The sequence below is a fragment of the Pezoporus wallicus genome, unplaced genomic scaffold (assembly GCF_028554395.1).
Source record: "Pezoporus wallicus isolate ANWC-B61680 ecotype Strahan unplaced genomic scaffold, APGP_CSIRO_Pwel_v1 contig_227, whole genome shotgun sequence".
NCBI classification, from domain to species: Eukaryota; Metazoa; Chordata; class Aves; order Psittaciformes; family Psittacidae; genus Pezoporus; species Pezoporus wallicus.
This window is the reverse complement of record NW_026635704.1, coordinates 2,383,676-2,401,918: the sequence shown is the minus strand read 5'-3', so window position 1 is coordinate 2,401,918 and position 18,243 is coordinate 2,383,676. Positions and strand designations below refer to the sequence as shown.

Genomic DNA, 18,243 nt, shown 5'->3' with positions numbered 1-18,243 from the left:
ATGTTCTGGATAATATGGAGAGAAAAGAGATGTCTTTGAATGATTCATTTTTCTTTTTCAGCTGTCCTTTAGATTTTCAGTGCAGGTTTTGTTTTCTGTTTTGCAGTCTTTTTGCCTTCTCTTATTTCCTTTTTCCCTTCAAATCCTGAAAGCCACAATTGTCCAACCTTGTCAGGCTCTAGCTGGTACATGATATAAGGTCACAGGTAGAAATAAGTGCACACTCTCTCCACATTTGGATGTGGTTCTAAGCAGGAAGCAATAGAGATGCATTAGTTGGATATAGAATCTAAACTAATAGCCTCAGTTTGGAGCTGATTTGCAGATGGTTGTATGGAAGAAGAGGCAGAACTGACCTGTGTCTGTCTATAAGAACATGTGTAGACATATTCACCATGATTCTTTCATCAAGCTTTGTTTCTCCTTGATAGGTTAAAGGTTATCTTTTAAGAAATTGTCCAGGTGTGATGAGAAAAACCCTAGCACAACAAGTAATGAAGAGTTGCTGGCTGTTTTCTCATTTTATACTCTTTAAATATACAATTATACACAGAGCAGTTTAATGCTGAAGCCAAATAATACAGGTAAGAGCTGTGGAGCACAAATAAAATCCAAGTGGAATGTTCAAACAGAGAACTGTTTCTGCTTCTGTTTATTTCTCCTACCCACTGAAACCTGTCATCTCTAATTAGCTTTAATTAGCATGAATTAATTGTCTTTAATCAATATCATAGGCAATTAGTTTGTATACAGAATCTTTTTTTTTTTAAAGATATAATTATATTAAGTCATTACAGAATATCTGAGATGATGGGCAGGGAGTGTAATGAAAAACACTAACACCTGTCAGTCAAGTTATGATATTTCATAAGTACCACGGTAAACATGTATAAATAGTTCCAAAAGAAGAAAAAAACTCTTTGAAGTAGTCACAATAACTAAGTATGAAAATTACCAAACCTCTATCAGATCAATTTAATTTGATAATTACTGACTTTTTGGTTTGCATAAGTCCTCAATCATTTGTCCTAACACTGCATTAATTCTGTAATTGTATTGTATTGTATAGTATTGTAAGAAGGTGATAGAATGGGTTGCCCAGAGAGGTTGTGAGTGCTCCATCCCTGGTGGTGTTCAAGGCCAGGTTGGACGAAACCTTGGGTGGCATGGTTTAGTGTGAGGTGTCCCTGCACATGGCAGGGGGGTTGGAACTAGATGATCTTAAGGTCCTTTCCAACCCTAACTATTCTATGATTCTATGACTATAAGTCTTAAACACTTACAGCCTTCAGCCTTCCACAGACATCTTTTTTGGACTCTGCTCTATTAAGTCTAGAAGAATTACTACTGAGCTGCATTCACAGCTGGTTTGGATACCTCCAGCAAAACTACAAAAAGTAGAAAATAGGGCTGAACTATTCTATCCCCTCATCCCAAGGCAGAAATACCTACACGTATTCTGATTTACACAGGTTACTGTTCTAACGTCTTATTAGAAGCCTTCACTTCTGGGTATGTCACAACCTTTTTAAGTGTTGCTTTTCACAATTACTACTATGAGAAAACATTTCCTCATATGGAAAACTAAATTTCCTTTGTTGCAACTAAAGTCAGAGTGATATGGAAAGTAGCTGAGTTGAAAATTCTCTGTAGAAATTGAGTTTTGACAGACAAGGTTTCTAAAAGAACAGTTGGGTTTTTTTCCACATCAATTACTCACTTTTCCCTTTCATAAAATAAAAATGAAAAAAAAAAAAGTAAGGGCAAAAAATTAACTACAAACTCCTTTGATTTGGAGAGACTTGCAGCATCCTGTAATAATTTTAGTTCAGTCTTCGTTAGCCCTTCCTTCTCATGGCCACTGTTTTTACTCGTTTTCCCCACAATCAAATGCCCTCTTCCTTCAGGCAAACAGAAGTGGAAGGGCTAAGAAACAAATCAGGGAGAAAATGACAGCCAGCCAACAGTCCAACACTGGTGCTTAGCAAGCGCAGACAGGAGCTCTGCTGGTCCTGCCAAAGTGGGTGATGTTGGCTGCAGTGATCTGTGGGAAAACAGATATGGGGGTTTTGCAGCTAGGAGCACTTTAGCTTGGCTTCTCCCAGGTGTGACCTGGTGACTCCAATTAGCTTTCAGGTCTTGATAAATACTGACAGCTCAAATCATAAGGGAGACTTCTGAGATTGATGGTAAGAGCAGATGGTCATCTCAGAGTTACTCAGAGGCGCAGAAGAAAGGTGCAGGCCACATCACTGCCTGCATTGTGATGAGCATCTGCACATGTTTGAGGTGGGAAGTATCGGCTTCCAGGGGCTGTGAGCTCCTCTGAAGTCACAGTGACATTTGTACTTATTTTGTCTAGCTGAAAGAATATATATGAAACTGGCCTTACACCAATCATAGATAACATCCAGTACAGGCTGCTGATTTTGAGAGATGAAAACTAGCAGGTTATTTTAGAGTTTGTTTATTTTTCTGTGTGTGGTCTTTTCGCCTGTGAAGTGGTGCTGGTTCACATATGACTTTGCTCAAATCACTTTGTACCAGCAATACCTGATTACTGATTCTGAGAATATTGATTTTGCCTGAACCTTGGCACAGTAAGAAGTACCTTTGAAGGAGTGACATATGGCATATATTTTATCTGCCACTTGATATTGCAAAGAATTGAGTTTACTAATTCCAATGTGTGAATGGACTTATATCTGTCATGAATTTATATACGGGTAAAGAGAAAAGAAATATTGCTTCAACTTCTGCCTGTCATGTAGTGTAATAGTAAAATTTTTCTTCAAATGACAATGTTTGCTAAACGTGCCACAGTAAATTATATCCTGTCTTGTACAACTATGCTTCACTTAATGTTTTTTTTTTGCTGTACAGTGTAAAATCCTTATTACCATGTTTACTAAGGTTCTTGTGGCTCTGGTATCACAAAATGCCCATTATCCATTTTTGAATTATGCTTCAATGTAGACTAATTGATGACTCAAAGTTCATAGCAGAGCATCTTGAAACACTTGAAAGTCATAATTTTTGCAATGAGTTTAAAAAATAAGGCTTCCTAACTAGAATCATAATCATAAAGAAGAGATGTTTGTCCTTCAGTTGTCATCACTAACATGAAAATACATGATCTCTGTTTATGACTCATGTATGCAACAGAAGAGAATTTTTAATGTTAGAGTGCAGGGGTAAAAATTTAAGTTAAACATTTGGATTGGGGTTTATGAAGTCCTGACTAATGTAGTGAGCCACTGGGGCAATTTATACTAGCATCAGAATCAGGAATAAAGAAGAAACAATGACATTTTAGGCTACCTCTATTTCTGCGGTTCAGAGAAATCTCCAGGAACAAACTTGCCAACAAAGTTTTCAAGCTGACAAGCAGGTATTGTTTATTGCAGTGCCAGGAGACACAGGGGTTAGCTCCTCCTAATATGCGTCCCAGTATTGCAAGCCGTCCTTATACAGTCCCTGGGCATACATACATATTCATGAGGCTACATATGGATTACATCATTTTCCAGAAAGATCCTCGCATGCGTGCAGAATTGTGGTGGTGGTCTCTGAGGGTTGTTTACTTCTTCCAACAATCTTCATCACTTCTGGCTGCCTTTGGAGCATGCGCAGTAGATGCTTATACTAGCTTAATTGGTTTGTTAGCACCAGAGACATAATAATCCTCCTATCCTCCTACTTACCAGTTGGTTTAACTGTAGCCCATCCTGAACACCTGCCATTCCCAGATACTCCTTATCCCTGTGTCCTGTTCTTCTAGACTGTTTTTCTTAAAACTATGTCAACTATAACGATTTATCTTGTACAAGAATTCTCCGTATGTTCTCTAGCTGTAGTCTAGTTTTTTTTTCTGTGTATCATGCACCTCAGTAATTTTCCATCGCTACTGTTACAAAGCCATCAAATGTAACACTACTTAAAACTGATTCTAAAGGTTTCTATATTTCATTTTGTAATTTTGTGCCCCCCCTTGTGCTCCCCCTCTCACAGCATATGACTTTCTTCTTTTATTTTTTTATTTTGTCCTTCAGGAAAATTCCAGAACAATTTCCTATAGGTTATGCAAATCAAATAAACTATAACTTGGTCACTAGGTCAGATCCATAATTCAAAGTCAGAAATAATATAAGAATAGCAACTGTTTGAAGCACAATTATCAGTTATTATGAGATTGGACACAGTGCTATTTTTTGGACAGGAACCTGTATGCTGAAGTAGAGGCACAGAAGTGTGACCTTCTCTCCAAAGAACAAATGTATGCTTAGAAAATAAAAAAAAAAATTCTAACTAAATGCAAAAAGAAAGGAAAAAAAAAAAAAACCCCACAGGCCAACAACAGTCTCTTGTCCAAAACAGTATTGACAGACCTGGGACATAATTTTGCTGGGGAGGCATCGTAAAAGTCATCTAGTCTGACCCCTTGCTCAAAGCAAGGGGTAAATCTGTTTTAACATTGCAACGTGCATGTTGCTCAAAGCTGTGTCCAGTGGGGTTTTGAATAGCACTGAGCGTAGAGACTTTAGAACTCTTCTGGTCAGCCAGTAGCAGTGTTTGACTGTAGTGCTATTTCTAAAGTATGGTATTAACAGTCTGTTTAGTGCGTCCGTAACGGAAGGCTGCAAGAGATGCAGTAGTACTTAACTGTCTTGAGAACTAGCCTCAGAAAGTGTTTTAATCCTCTGTATGAAGCAACAAAATACAGCACGGTAAGCAAAGAATCACATTTTAGTGCTAATGGGATGACTTTTTTGAGTTTATACAGTTTTGTGACAGTGTACTGATTTGGGACCAAGTATGCAAAGCAACAGGAAACACCAGCAGATTTAAAAATAAATGCTTCTCTAATCTTTTAAAATTAATTTTTGTTAACTTGTTTAATTTATTTTCTAATATTACTTTCCTATATAAACGGATGCTAACATTTTTTAGGGTTGATAATTCATTTTAAGTGTCAAAGGAAGTATATTTAGGCACATTCACATGCTTAATCCTTTGGCAAGATACAATTCCTACCCTGAAACAATCTGAGACTTCCCATTTCAATTAATTTTTCATGTCAAAGAAGGGCAATAGTAATAAACATTTTTATATATGTAACCCTGCAGAAAACTATTTCCAGATAAGCAGAAACAATAGCAGAGTTCTGAAACGGTACAACTCAATTCACCTTAGTAATAAATTATCTTTGAAGTTAAAGCCATTTAAATGCTAAAACTTTAAAAAATAATAAACTGGGGAGAGGAGAGTATTAACAGCTTCTTCAATGCTTTTAGACTTATATACAACCTAAAAGTGGTTTAAAATAAGGAACTAAACTTTTGGCTTATCAATTGAGGACATGAGAAGCAGCAAGGGATCTGACGGCTGTTGTTGCCATAGAGTGATGATGAGCTACCAGTGGGATACAGCAGCTGGTAAACAGGGAGTAAAATATCTCCTCCTCACAGATGGACAGCCAGCCACTTTGGCTATGTGACTCTCTGGATGCGTGTGATTTACTTGCACAAAATGGAATAAGGATGCTGACAGGAGAGGCTTAGAGAAATTCAATGCAGAATATAAAAAATTCTGATTGGTTGCCAAATTGTTCTTCAGATGTGGAAACGAGTTTCCTATGTCCTACCTGTAAAATGTCTAGGTTTGTTATGTCAGTTAATCCCTGCCATGTCCCTTGAACTTTGCTGCTGGTTAGCTGAACTGCTGACTCCTGCTCCACTGGTTGCTGAAGATCCCTGCGGTAAGCAGTTATCAATGCACTGAAGGTTGTGCGAAGCAGCTGAATCTGTGGAATGGAAGGAAACGGACTAGGATAGGATATGGCAGGACAGACTAGACTAGACTAGAATATGACAGAATAGGATAGGATAGGATAGGATAGGATATAATATTATATAATTGTGGGGCCCAGAACTGCACACAGCACTAATCTAGTTTTATTGGGTCCTGTACCTGAAAACCTTGCAATCATTTGTAGATTTATTATTAATTATGTGATTATACAAATGACTGATTAAATGCTTCTGGAAGTTGGCGCAATGATGTCAACTGCCTGCCCAGAAGTGACAAACTGAAAAAGATCTATTGATATGATTTAAATAGCACTGGCTTTTATTTTTGTTTCAAGTGGCAATGTTATCCACTCATAAGGTGGAAAAAGTGAAAAGAGACTTGATTAATATGCTAGCCCAAGTCCCCGGATCCTGTTGTCCTTCCCTTTGGAATAAACCTGCTTTTATTGTAAGGTCTAGATGGTTGCCATTCTCCAGCTGTTCCCAGCTTGAGGAGTTAGAAGCTGTCAATTGACTGGAAGAATTTTTCTTTGAGACCTGTTACTCTGCTTCAGATCTGAAAGACAGCTTTAGATTTTCAGTACTCTCCTACCAGGCAGAGACAGCTGTGAGAGAGGGAAAAATGTGTCTGTTGGAGAGTGGCTGTATTGTTTAATGGTTTTGAAGATGTTCCTACTGAGCAGTCATTAGAAATGAACAAGTAGCATGTATTCCAACCCTATAAACTATTCATTCCACTGGCATCTCTTTCCAGAATAGCCCTTAAAACATAAGATATCCTGAGTTCGGCTACCGTCATTCTAAACCTCCAGCTGAGGAAAGGGAAAAGGGGAAGCCGTTGCCTAAGCAGAGATGCCTATTGTTATTGTAGGTAGTGGTTTAAGAGGTCCCTTCAGGTCCCCAGTCGCAACTTGAAAAGGAAGCAGATTGCTTGTCAGTCACTTTGGCCAGGTGCACTGTTCCCCATCCCTTGGGTGGGTTTGCACACATCTTACTCCTGCTTTCACTGCTGGCTGTGTCAACAGGCACACACAGAGCCTCAGAAGATTTCTACACCTCATCTACGTTGATACTTCCACTTCTGCAGGTTCAACAGCTGATAATCCTATTATTACAGTAACAACTTGAAGCGGCCTTTGTGACCTAAAGAGCCTGTTTTACTAGTAATAATAGAAGAAATGGCTTGAATGAAGCCATTGAGTGAATCAAGTGAACTTACTTTATTTCCATATTCATTGCATTATATAACTGTTGATGCATATTCAGGACTGATTTCTTTGAAACAACAGTACCTCTACATGAATAAGTTCTGCAGACAGTGCACTTAAGCATGAAGTAATACCTCCCAGACTGAGCAAATTAATTCCCAGACCAGCCTTTTCACCTCTCTGCTCTTTCTGCTGCTTCTGAGGCTCACCTGCTGTGCCAAACTGGTTCAGCTAACTATAATGTTGGAAAACAAATGTAACAATAAAAAACTGGTATCTCTCTGATAAGCTGGGGAGCTGACTCTGCTAAGCAAAATAGCCACTCAGCATTTGAGCCAATGTAGTGCGAGGAGGGGAGTGGGGTCCCACAATTGGTTATGAGGAAGGGCAGGGATGAAGTGCAGTAGGACATCAGGTGGGCTGATGTGTGCTACTTCTCCTTGGAGACTTCAATGGATACTTTTTATTCTATTTCATTTCAGTCAGGTACTAATTAGAATAGCTAACATGCACCCTGTGGTTTTTCAGGTTAATATTACTCATTCTTTATCCCAGCACTAAGATTCCTGATATCATTCCCTTTGTTATCAAGCTGTCCCTAATTTTGTGCACTTCCTGAAAATGATAGAGTGGATGTGTACAGGAGAAAAGAAATGTTGTTATTTTAAGTGTCATAGTAAATGCTGTTTTATTTTGAAAAGGGTGAAGATACAGGATGAAGTTTTTCTATAAGGTGAGAAAAGGGATTATCTCTATGAGCAAAGAATAGATGTAAAGATACAGTAATTTTTGTTTTAGTATTTTGTACTCATTTATTTAATTTCTGTGTAAGTGAAGATAAAATCAGGCCAAAGTTATTTATTTAAAATATGAACAAAAATGAACTGAAAACATTTCCTAGTATCTTCACTGCATCCCAAAAAAAACCCAGTGGCTTACATGGAAATGAGGGAGGTTCAGCTGCAGGTATAGATAGTGCTGGAGTCTTCATTCCATATGAGAACAATTTCAGAGTGATATTAAATAAGTTAAATGAGTATTAAATGTGATTTATTAACAAAAAAAAAAGATTCAGGAGAGGTGTTTTGAAACAAAAAAGCCCTTTGTTTTGTTAAAAATTGCTCATACAGAATTTTTTTGTAACAATGAAAATTATTTTCCATTAGTCTCTCTGCCTTCTCTTTGTTTACATGTTTTCTTATTTTAAGTATTATCATATAAGAACCCAGAACATACCTATGTTATAAAATCTCTTATATTATAGTTACACTGAACTTCCAACAAAGTAACTCCATTAAAGGAGTTCTTTTGGCAGGATGATTAAACTGCTTACCACAGTGACATAACCTGTCAGATGCAGGTGTCTAAAAAGGATAGTTCTCCCCTGATTTATAATCACATGGCTATAAAAGCAAAGGTTTATAGTTTAGATTGATGTTATTCCAATGAATAGAGCCTTATTCAATCGTAAATCTCGTGGAGTAGTGTATTGGTACAGTTGTTCACAGTGTACCGCAATGAAAACAGTTTCTTACACTTTAAGAGACATGGTTACAGACTGCTCTTATTAATATTGAATCAAACACTTCTTTTCTCCTCAGCAACACAAAATGAGCACATCCATTTCAAAGAAAGGTTCTGTGATTTAAACTGAGCTGTCTACATCACATTAACACACTGCATAATTTCTGCTAAAATTATGTCTGAACTGATTTCACACACAGAGGATGAAGTCTGAAACTATGATAAGGAAAAAATAACAATACAAACCCAACCCAAAAATCCCCCAGAGAGCCAATTCTATCTTGTGCTTTAGCAGTGACAGAAATGCAAATCAGCATGTTTCATGGAATGGATTTTTTGGTATATTCTCTCTAGCTAGGACTACCAGAAAATGTTATTATCTCCTACCATTTACTTGATGCATGTTTTGGTTTCATGAATAGATGCAGCATGGAACCTGAAGTTACCAAGAAAATCACATTCCAGTAAGAAAAAAAATATCTATAGAAATGTCATAGCATGAAGTAAATCTTAATACTAGAACAGAAACAGATGTGGGAAGCAAGCTCATCTTTATTATTACACCAAAGACTAAATCTGAGAGGTTTATTTTCCATTGTTTATTCATTTTTTCACTGCCTTAGCCCACTGCTCTCCCAGAGCTTCTGCTGCTGTTTGCCAACATTGGATGAATCTGCATTTAACTTGGGACAATCAAACTTAGTCTTTCTCCAATGAATTCAACTTTCCAGCACTCTGTTCAGCTCCAGACCTTTTAAGAATTATTTTTTCCCTCCATTTGTGCCAGGATTCCCATGCCAAATCCTCCTCATCTCTGCCTGTGGGAGGCGGAAACTTTCATACCTCCCTGTTGCACCGAGTGCATAGATAATGACATGTGGAAGTGAAGCAAATTTCACATGACAGTAACTCGGTGATGCTGAGAACATAATTACTGCTGCAAATGACTGTGAAGATTAAGACTGCTCAGCTCCTTTGCTCCAACTAATACTCTGTAGCATTACTGATCATACCATCTGTTTCTTGCATTTTGTTTGCTTGAGCTGGAAGACAAGCAGCTGTAAATAAAAGGATTGAGGATAAGACGGAGAATCTCACCACTACATTGTTTTTATTGGTTTAGGCTAATTTATATGACAATTTATGTTCAGTTTACATTATCTGAAGTAAGTGTCAGTTCTAGCTCTGATTACAGTGGAAGTAGAGGTACAGCATCAAGGAATACAACAAAAAAGTCACACAATAGCAGCGTGTACCACAGTAAGTCTCTGCTGTCCCAGGGCAGCTTAGGGATTGCTGTGGATGAATGGCTTGACTCTCAATGAATCCAGAGGCTGCCTGTGTTACAAAATCACCATATATAGGCCTGGCTGGCCCCTTCTAATTAGAAGTGCTAAAGCCCATTCTCTTCACTGCACTTGAATCTCCCCTAGTAATTTTCAGGTGATATAGCTGTCACCCAGATTTGTTCTTCTGGACTCAAGTATTCAGTCTGATAACACCAAACATTTAAAATTCATCCCTTTGACCCTCTGTTAAGCTGTCCCTCAGAATATTTATGTATTGCTTTAACAAACATTATATACATGACTAGAAATTAAGCCTCTGTAAAGGGGGTATCAATGAAGATGCTAGTGTTTTTAGGCTGTGACTTCACAATATAATATTTTATCTGTAGGTATCTTTCATCTCTAAAAACCTTAAAAAAAAAGGAATTTTTTAAAAAAGTGATTTGTTATCAACTCTATACAAGTTGCTGTTAATAGTGCAGTTGGAATAAAACCCACCTCTGTAACCAGAAGGGTACTTTGACATGGGAAGATTGTTGGTAGTGTTAACTTGTGTGGCTCCATGGAATTTTCCTGGGCAAAAGTTTTTCTCTTACAGTATCTAGAAACATGGGATGTACTGGGTTTCTTATCTTCTCAGAGTTAAAATGTGAAAGATGAATCTTTTTCTGTGTCTCAGGGCTCTTATAGGTTATTGATGACTAAGAGTCACTTATTGCTGGCTCTGTTCAGAAGTTGCATGGGTGTAGGGTAATTACTTGTTTGCTTCAGTAATGGAGAGGTTTAAGATGTGACTTTATGAGATTTCCCTTTCAGGATATAAGAAAACATCAGAAAGATACATGTAGAATCTGCAACTTGTCATAAAGTGAAGAAAAATTACATTTTGTTATCAGCAACAGTGTGATAGATATTGATTGCATAATGTAAATCCTCAAATTAGGTTCTAAATTGCAAACTCTGAGAAAAAGAAGTTGTTAAAATATACTGTGCCTAGCCTAATGGAGTGCCAGAGTTTGAACATGGTTGTTAGATACTTCCACAATGCAAATAACAGTAACGTCTTCATAACAGACAAACAAAAAGTATTGTAAGAGATAAAATGGGTTTTAAGTAAAATCTAGCCTAACCTCAATTACATTTCATCAGGTATTAGCATTTGTCTTCTCCGTAGTGCACTTTGTTCTTTATATAAAAAATTAATATCCCACTTTCATCTACCTAGTAGCTATGAGTATCATTTTGGAAACTTCATTTGCCTGAATAGGCTCAATTGTACACTCACCGAGTAATTCAACCATGAGGGAAAAGTTAATAATGAAAGCGCTTTTGCTTGTTAAAAGCAACAACAACAAAAAAAAGAGCAGCCAGTGTAAAGAGCTGGAAGTATTTCTTTCTGTCAGTTTGGTTTGCTTTTATATTTTGAAATAACAGCCAGGGTAAGCTAAGCAAATCTACCTACCTACATATCCATCCATATAGGAATTATGTCCAGCTAACTGGAACTTCGTAGTACAATGTTCAATGGTATCACTATCAATATTATCTTTTCCAAAGTAGTATTCTGTGGTACCACAATCTGATTTAAACTTAATTGCTTTACTTACATAAATAGTGTTTGACTTCATGTTTTGTTTGATACAGTCATGAAAGGCAAAGGTGCAGCTATTGGCTAATGGTGTGAGTGGCTGAGATTGGAAGGGACCTCTGTAGGTCTGCTGCTCCAAATCCTTGAGCAGGGGCTCAAGCAAGATCACTTACAAATGGTTGCTATGTCCAAAGGGCTTTTGTATAGCTCCAAGGATGGAGACTCCACAACTTCCCTGGGCAACCTGTGCCAGTGGTTGGTCACAGTCACAGTGAAACAAGTTTTTCCTGATGTTCAGAGAGAACCTCTTGTGTTTCAGCATGTGCCCATTGCCTATGGTTCTGTCACTGGGCACTACTGAAAACAGCTTGGTTTTGTTCTCTTTGCACCCTCTCCCTTCAGTTATTTTTATATGTTGATGAGATCCCCCTGAGCCTTCTCATGCTCTGGCTGAACAATACCAGATTTCTCAGCCTGTCCTCATAGGAAAGGATGAGTCTCTTCTTCATTTTCCTGGCCCTTTGTTGGAACCTTTCCAGTATATCCTTGTGCCTTTTGTACTGTGCAGCCCAGAACTGGACCCAGCATTCCAGCTTTCTAGCCTTAACAGTGCTGAGAGGAAGGATCACCTCCCTTGACCTGTTGGCAATGCTTCACGTATTGCAGCCCAGGATACAATTTGCCTTCGTTGGGGCAACGGCATGTTGCTATGTCATGCTCAACTTGGTGTCCACCATCTGTAAAGCTGATCTCCAGCTGGTCAGCCCTCAGCATGCATTGGTGCCTGGGGTTGTTCCTACATGGAACTGTTGGAACAAGTCCAGAGAAGGGCCACGAGGATGATCAGGGGACTGGAGCACCTCCTGTATGAAGACAAGCTGAGGAAGTTGGGGCTGTTCAGCCTGGAGAAGAGAAGGCTGCATGGAGACCTCATAGCAGCCTTCCAGTATCTGAAGGGGGGCTATAGGGATGCTGGGGAGGGACTCTTCATTAGAGACTGTAGTGACAGGACAAGGGGTAACGGGTTAAAACTTAAACAGGGGAAGTTTAGGTTGGATATAAGAAGGAAATTCTTTCCTGTTAGGGTGGTGAGGCACTGGAATGGGTTGCCCAGGGAGGTTATGAATCCTCCATCCCTGGCAGTGTTCAACACCAGGCTGGACGAGGCCTTGGGTGATATGATTTAGCATAAGGTGTCCCTGCCCATGGCAGGGAGGTTGGAACTAGACGATCTTAAGGTCCTTTCCAACCCTAACAATTCTATGATTCTATGATTCTATTCTACTCAAGTGCAGGTCTTGGCACTTCCCCTTGTTCAACTGTTTGAGGTTACTGTCAGTCTGGTTTTCCAGCCTGTTGAGATCCGTCTAGGCAGCAGCATGACCCTCTGTGATCCCAACAAGATCATAGCCCTGCACAGATTTCTAACTCATCATGTTTATTCCCCCTTCCATTGCAGTGCTATACAGGCCCTTCAGAGAGGCACCCCAGCATGCTGAGTTCCTAGAAAGGGTCTTGTAATCTTTCTGCTGTCGTTTTATGGATCTATTGTTCAAATAATTTGTCATTGCATAGCTTTTATTTGAAATAATGGGCATCAACAATTCCTGCTTTTTTCTTGCATCTAAGCCACCTGAGCTGGGAAGTGAGCTGGCATTTCTGACTTTGTGATACATTCCAAGGCATCTCAGTGTTATTTCACTAAGAAATTGTGTTCCAAAATGGAGCATATTGTTTGCTAAACTGAGGAGCAATTTGATATTGTTGAACCAGATTTCAGTAATATGAAAATGCTCACTTTTTTCTGTGCTTGTAGAAAGACTGTTAGGAGATTTAGGGTGACTGCAGAAACAAGAACAGCAAGTAACTTGTGTTATGTTCTATATTTATTGCAAAATTTCAGTTCAAGAGATAATTCAGGGAATATTACTCTTGCAAAAAGCCTAACACATTATTAGCTGATGTAGAATCTTAACACTACAAGAACTGCTCTTTCTGTAAGCTGTGGGACAAATCATCAGTGAAGTGAAATCTATATATGACAAAACAAAATATAATGCTGAATAGAAGTAGTAAAAAAAAAAGTATGTTTATATGCAGTCAATATTTCTTGCAAAAGTTATTCTTGTATACTTCAGCTGTATGCAGGAGAATATTGCTGCTGACTTCCAGTGCATGAGTTATGTAGAACAACCTTCAATCAAAACTCATTCACTTTCTCTGAATGTAGTAGTGGTTATCATGGAAAAGGAAAAGGCAAAAGCCTGATATAACAGAACTGGAGAAAAAATGGTGCTCTCATTGAGTTAGCTGCTTTTTTTTCTGTGTGACACACCAGATGCTGGCTAGCTGGCAGACACAGATGGGAAATATTTCCCCGCTGTATGTGGGTGTTTGCATATGCAAGACTGTGTTGCTCATGCCATGTATGTTTCAGCAGGACAAGTAATTCCTATGCTTCATGAGGGGAGTTTCAAATAATTGGTTTCTATTAGGCTACATTTCAGCAACAGTTTTGTAGCTTAAGTAGAACATGCAAGGAAGGAAATAAGACAGCAGTGGCTATAAGACTTCTTGATTTTTCCCCCCAGTTCTTTTTAGCTCCTGGTTTTCTTTTCCTCTGCCTCCTTTGCCTGGTATTCTTAGACTGGCAGTGAATACTGATTATTTACAGTGATGACAGTCATTGCATTTTATTTGGGTTAGGTAATGTTCTTTATTTCTCTACTGCCCCGAACTGGAAGGAAGGTGTCTTCCTTGCACAGCAATATATTTTTAATCTGTCATTAATAATAAAGAAATCATTACTAATGTTTGTGAATATTTATTTAATTCTTCCTCTGTGATGCAGCCTGATAGCTCTATGCTATCATTCTGGTGCTCTTCCACTGCTGTTAAATGGACAAACTCTATGGAAATTTATGAATAAAATGAATGCATTTTAAAATCCCTTTTTAAGAAAGTCTAAGTTCATAAACCAGTGCAGATATGTGGGACATACCTGTGGCTTTGCCATCTCTTATTTTGTCCCCAACCCTGTGAAACTGTTAATGCTATCTGGGAGCATTCTGTTGGTAGTTCCTACTTTTCAGGCTATGTCTAAAAACAGTGTCCCAGGGCCACAAAGAGAAATCTGAGGAAGATTTCAACACAAAAGCTGGAGACTGGATAGTTAATGCCTTTGTAGCCGTATCACTCTGCTACTGGAGAGACTGACAGTCCACTGCAGAGATTGCATGTGTCTTCAGACATTTTTGGATCAGCCAAAGGAGTACAAAGATTATGATTACATGTGATTTTTGGGTAATATCACAGGGTATGGAAAAGCCTCTTATACTCCCTTGTTTCCACCTTATCCTTTCAAACTGAAATAGGTAGATCATAAATACTTCATTTAAAATAATGTAGCACTTTTCCCTTTTTGTTCATTGGTTAAAATGGTAAATAAAACTCAGTTTATCCATAGTCCCTGAGGCATTTCCAGCCAAATGATTCACTGATTCACTGAAGAATCAGTATATATTTGCAGTTCCAAACTGGAATTCAGTCCATTTGGCAGACGTATAGAAGAGAAATTTAAAAATAATTTTTCTAGCTAGATAGAATGAGTCAATGTATTTCATAGTTTACTGTTTTTGAGATACTGTGTGCCAAGCTCAGTCATCAGTACTGTTGATAAAATGGGGAAAATGAAGTAACTGTTGTGTTTGGTGAAGTTTTTACTGTTTGCACCATTTCATATAAGAATAGTTTGCCCTGTCAATTGTGTAACTTCTAGCCTTTGTTTCTAGAAATGCATACCAAACTGTACTAAAGATTTTCCATACTGTTTCTTTTAAATGAACATGATTTTATCACTTTAATGTTTATGCATATTTTCCAATTACATCTCCTAGTACTTTACTGAAAAATAATGGAAGTGATATTTATGAAATTACCTCTTTTTAAGCTCTTTTTTAGTGTATATTTTTCTCATTTTTCTCTGTCAATTTCACAACCCCTGTAATTTTCTAAAACCAGCTCCCAACAGTTCTATATATGCACAGTCCACCTTGATACCACTACCTTCAAAAAGTATGGACTTTTAGGAGCTCCCTTTTGGTAGCAAACCTCATTTATGAAGCTGAGACATTATTGTTAGTCTAACTTTAACAGTGACATCAAAATACAACAAAGAGTTATCATGGGTCCAGTTGCAATGTCACTAATACTCATAGTCCAAATTAACCCAGAAAGGTTTTATTAGTAATACAGTACAAAACTTCCTAGCACCTCCACCTTCTTTTTGGCTGAATGTTGTTGCTCTGATGATGTCTCAAAGCTGATGTTTCAGATTTCCCCACAATGACCAGGACAGGTGCTTTACCAAGAACTGAGTGTCCTGGTGTCTTCACAGGGTAAGTGTGATATTCATGAATTGTTTTTCATTCTCCTCAGTCCCTAGTCTGTTTGAACTTTTATTTTTTTTCCACTTAAGAATGGAACCTCACATGCTTTCTCTTTTCGTTGTTTCCCAGTTAATCCTTGTTAAGTCAGAAACCAGCTACAACTGATCCACAGGGCTGTCCTCCTATAGTGACGGTGGCGCGACCACTACTTGTGCTTGCAGTCTGGGGCCTCCTGCCATCACCTGTATCTGCAGTTCTCCCCACCATGCTATGTTCTAGAGTTGTGGTTCCAGTCACTGCTTCTTATTGCTGTCAAATATACTGAAACTAATACAAACTTAGGCAAGAATTATTTGACCAGTAGAAAATTGCTAGAGCGGCTAAACAAAGGAAATGTTCTCAAGCCAAGACCAGCCCAAACATCTCTCTCCTGAGAGCTTGATGCATCAAGTCACTACAAAGCATATTGACCTTTATTAACAACGGAAAAGTTATATTTGCCAGACTATAAAGTTCAATTTAAGTCTGATGACCCTGGTGTTTTAAGACATACTTTTAAAAACAGATGTCTTGGTAGAAAACCAAGATCATGTGATCTAGTGGCAATTACAGAGATGTGGTGGGACAGCTCACATGACTGGAATATAGTCATGGAAGGCTATGTCCTTTTCAGGAAAGACAGGCCAGCCAGGAAGGGTGGTGGGGTTGCTCTTTATGTGCCGGAGCAACTACAATGCACCGAGTTCTGTCCAGGGACAGATGACGAGCGAGTTGAGAGTCTGTGGGTGAGCATTAAGGGGCAGGCTGGCAGCGGCAATACTGTTGTAGGTGTCTGTTACAGACCACCGGATCAGGGTGAGGAAGTTGACGAGGCCTTCTACAGGCAGCTGAGAGCGGCCTCACAGTCACAGGCCGTGGTCGTCGTGGGGGATTTTAACTTCCCTGATGTTTGCTGGAAGGACCACTCAGCAACCCAGCCACAGTCCAGGAGGTTCCTCCAGTGTATGGATGATAACTTCCTCCTGCAAATGGTGGATGAGCCAACCAGGAGAGGAGCTCTGCTGGATCTCATCCTCACTAACAAGGAGGGTCTGGTCGAAGCAGTAAGGGTTGAGGGCTGCCTTGGTTGCAGCAACCACGAGATGGTGGAATTCAGGATCTTGTGTGGTAGGACCAGTAGAATAGCAAGTAGAATTGCAACCCTGGACTTTAGTAGGGCAAACTTTGGCCTTTTCAAGCAATTGCTAGGGGAAATCCCATGGGCAAGGCTGTTTGAAGGTAAAGGGGCCCAAGATAGTTGGTTGGCATTCAAGGATTGCTTTTTCCGAGCTCAAGATCGGAGCATCCCGACATGTAGGAAGTCAAGGAAGAGGGCCAGGAGACCTGCGTGGCTAAATAGGGAATTGCTGGGTATGCTCAAGTGGAAGAGGAGAGTTTACAGGTCATGGAAAGAGGGGCTGGCCACTTGGGAGGAATATAAGGCTGCTGCTAGAGGATGTAGGAAGGCAGCTAGGAGGACTAAGGCCTCCTTAGAATTAAATCTGGCGAGAGGGGTCAAGGACAGCAAAAAGAGCTTTTTCAAATACATGGCAGATAAAACTAACACCAGAGGCCCACTGATGAAAGGGATGGAGGCCCTGGTGACAGAAGATGCAGAGATGGCAGAGTTACTGAATGCCTTCTTTGTCTCTGTCTACTCTGCTGCAGGCAGTCCTGAAGAGCCCTGTACCCCTGAGACCTTAGATGAAGCCAGGTCAACGGAGCGGTTTGCCTTAGTCGATGAGGAGTGGGTTAGAGACCAGTTGAGCAATCTGGACATCTGTAAATCCATGGGTCCAGATGGGATGCACCCGCGGGGGCTGAGGGAACTGGCGGAAGTCATTGCTAGACCACTCTCCATCATCTTTACCAAGTCTTGGGAAACGGGAGAGGTGCCTGAGGACTGGAGGAAAGCAAATGTCACTCCAGTCTTCAAAAAGGGCAAGAAGGAGGACCCGGGTAACTATAGACCGGTCAGCCTCACCTCCATCCCTGGGAAAGTGATGGAACACCTTACCCTTGGTGCCATCTTAAGGCGTATCAAGGATAAGAGGGTTATGAGGGGCAGTCAACATGGCTTCATCAGGGGGAAATCATGCTTGACCAATCTCTTAGCCTTTTATGAGGAAATAACTCGGTGGATGGATGATGGCAGAGCGGTCGATGTGGTCTACCTTGACTTCAGCAAAGCATTTGACACAGTCTCCCACAGCATCCTCACCGCTAAATTGAGGAAGTGTGGTCTGGATGATCAGGTAGTGAGGTGGACTGTGACCTGGCTGAAGGAGAGAAGCCAGAGAGTTGTAGTCTATGGGGCGGAGTCTAGTTGGAGGCCTGTATCTGCCTCAAGGGTCAGTACTGGGACCAGTATTATTTAATGTATTCATCAATGATTTA

General features: G+C 39.5%; 1 protein-coding gene across 1 annotated transcript in view; it reads left to right on the top strand.

Moving 5' to 3' along the window:
- RNMT (RNA guanine-7 methyltransferase) overlaps positions 1–9,683 on the top strand; it is a 130,437-nt gene extending 120,754 nt beyond the window's left edge. The window contains exon 12 of the transcript XR_008970674.1: positions 9,666–9,683. The gene's annotated coding sequence lies outside the window, so the exon portion shown is untranslated. The remainder of the gene's footprint in view (positions 1–9,665) is intronic.
- The last annotated feature ends 8,560 nt before the right edge of the window (positions 9,684–18,243 follow it).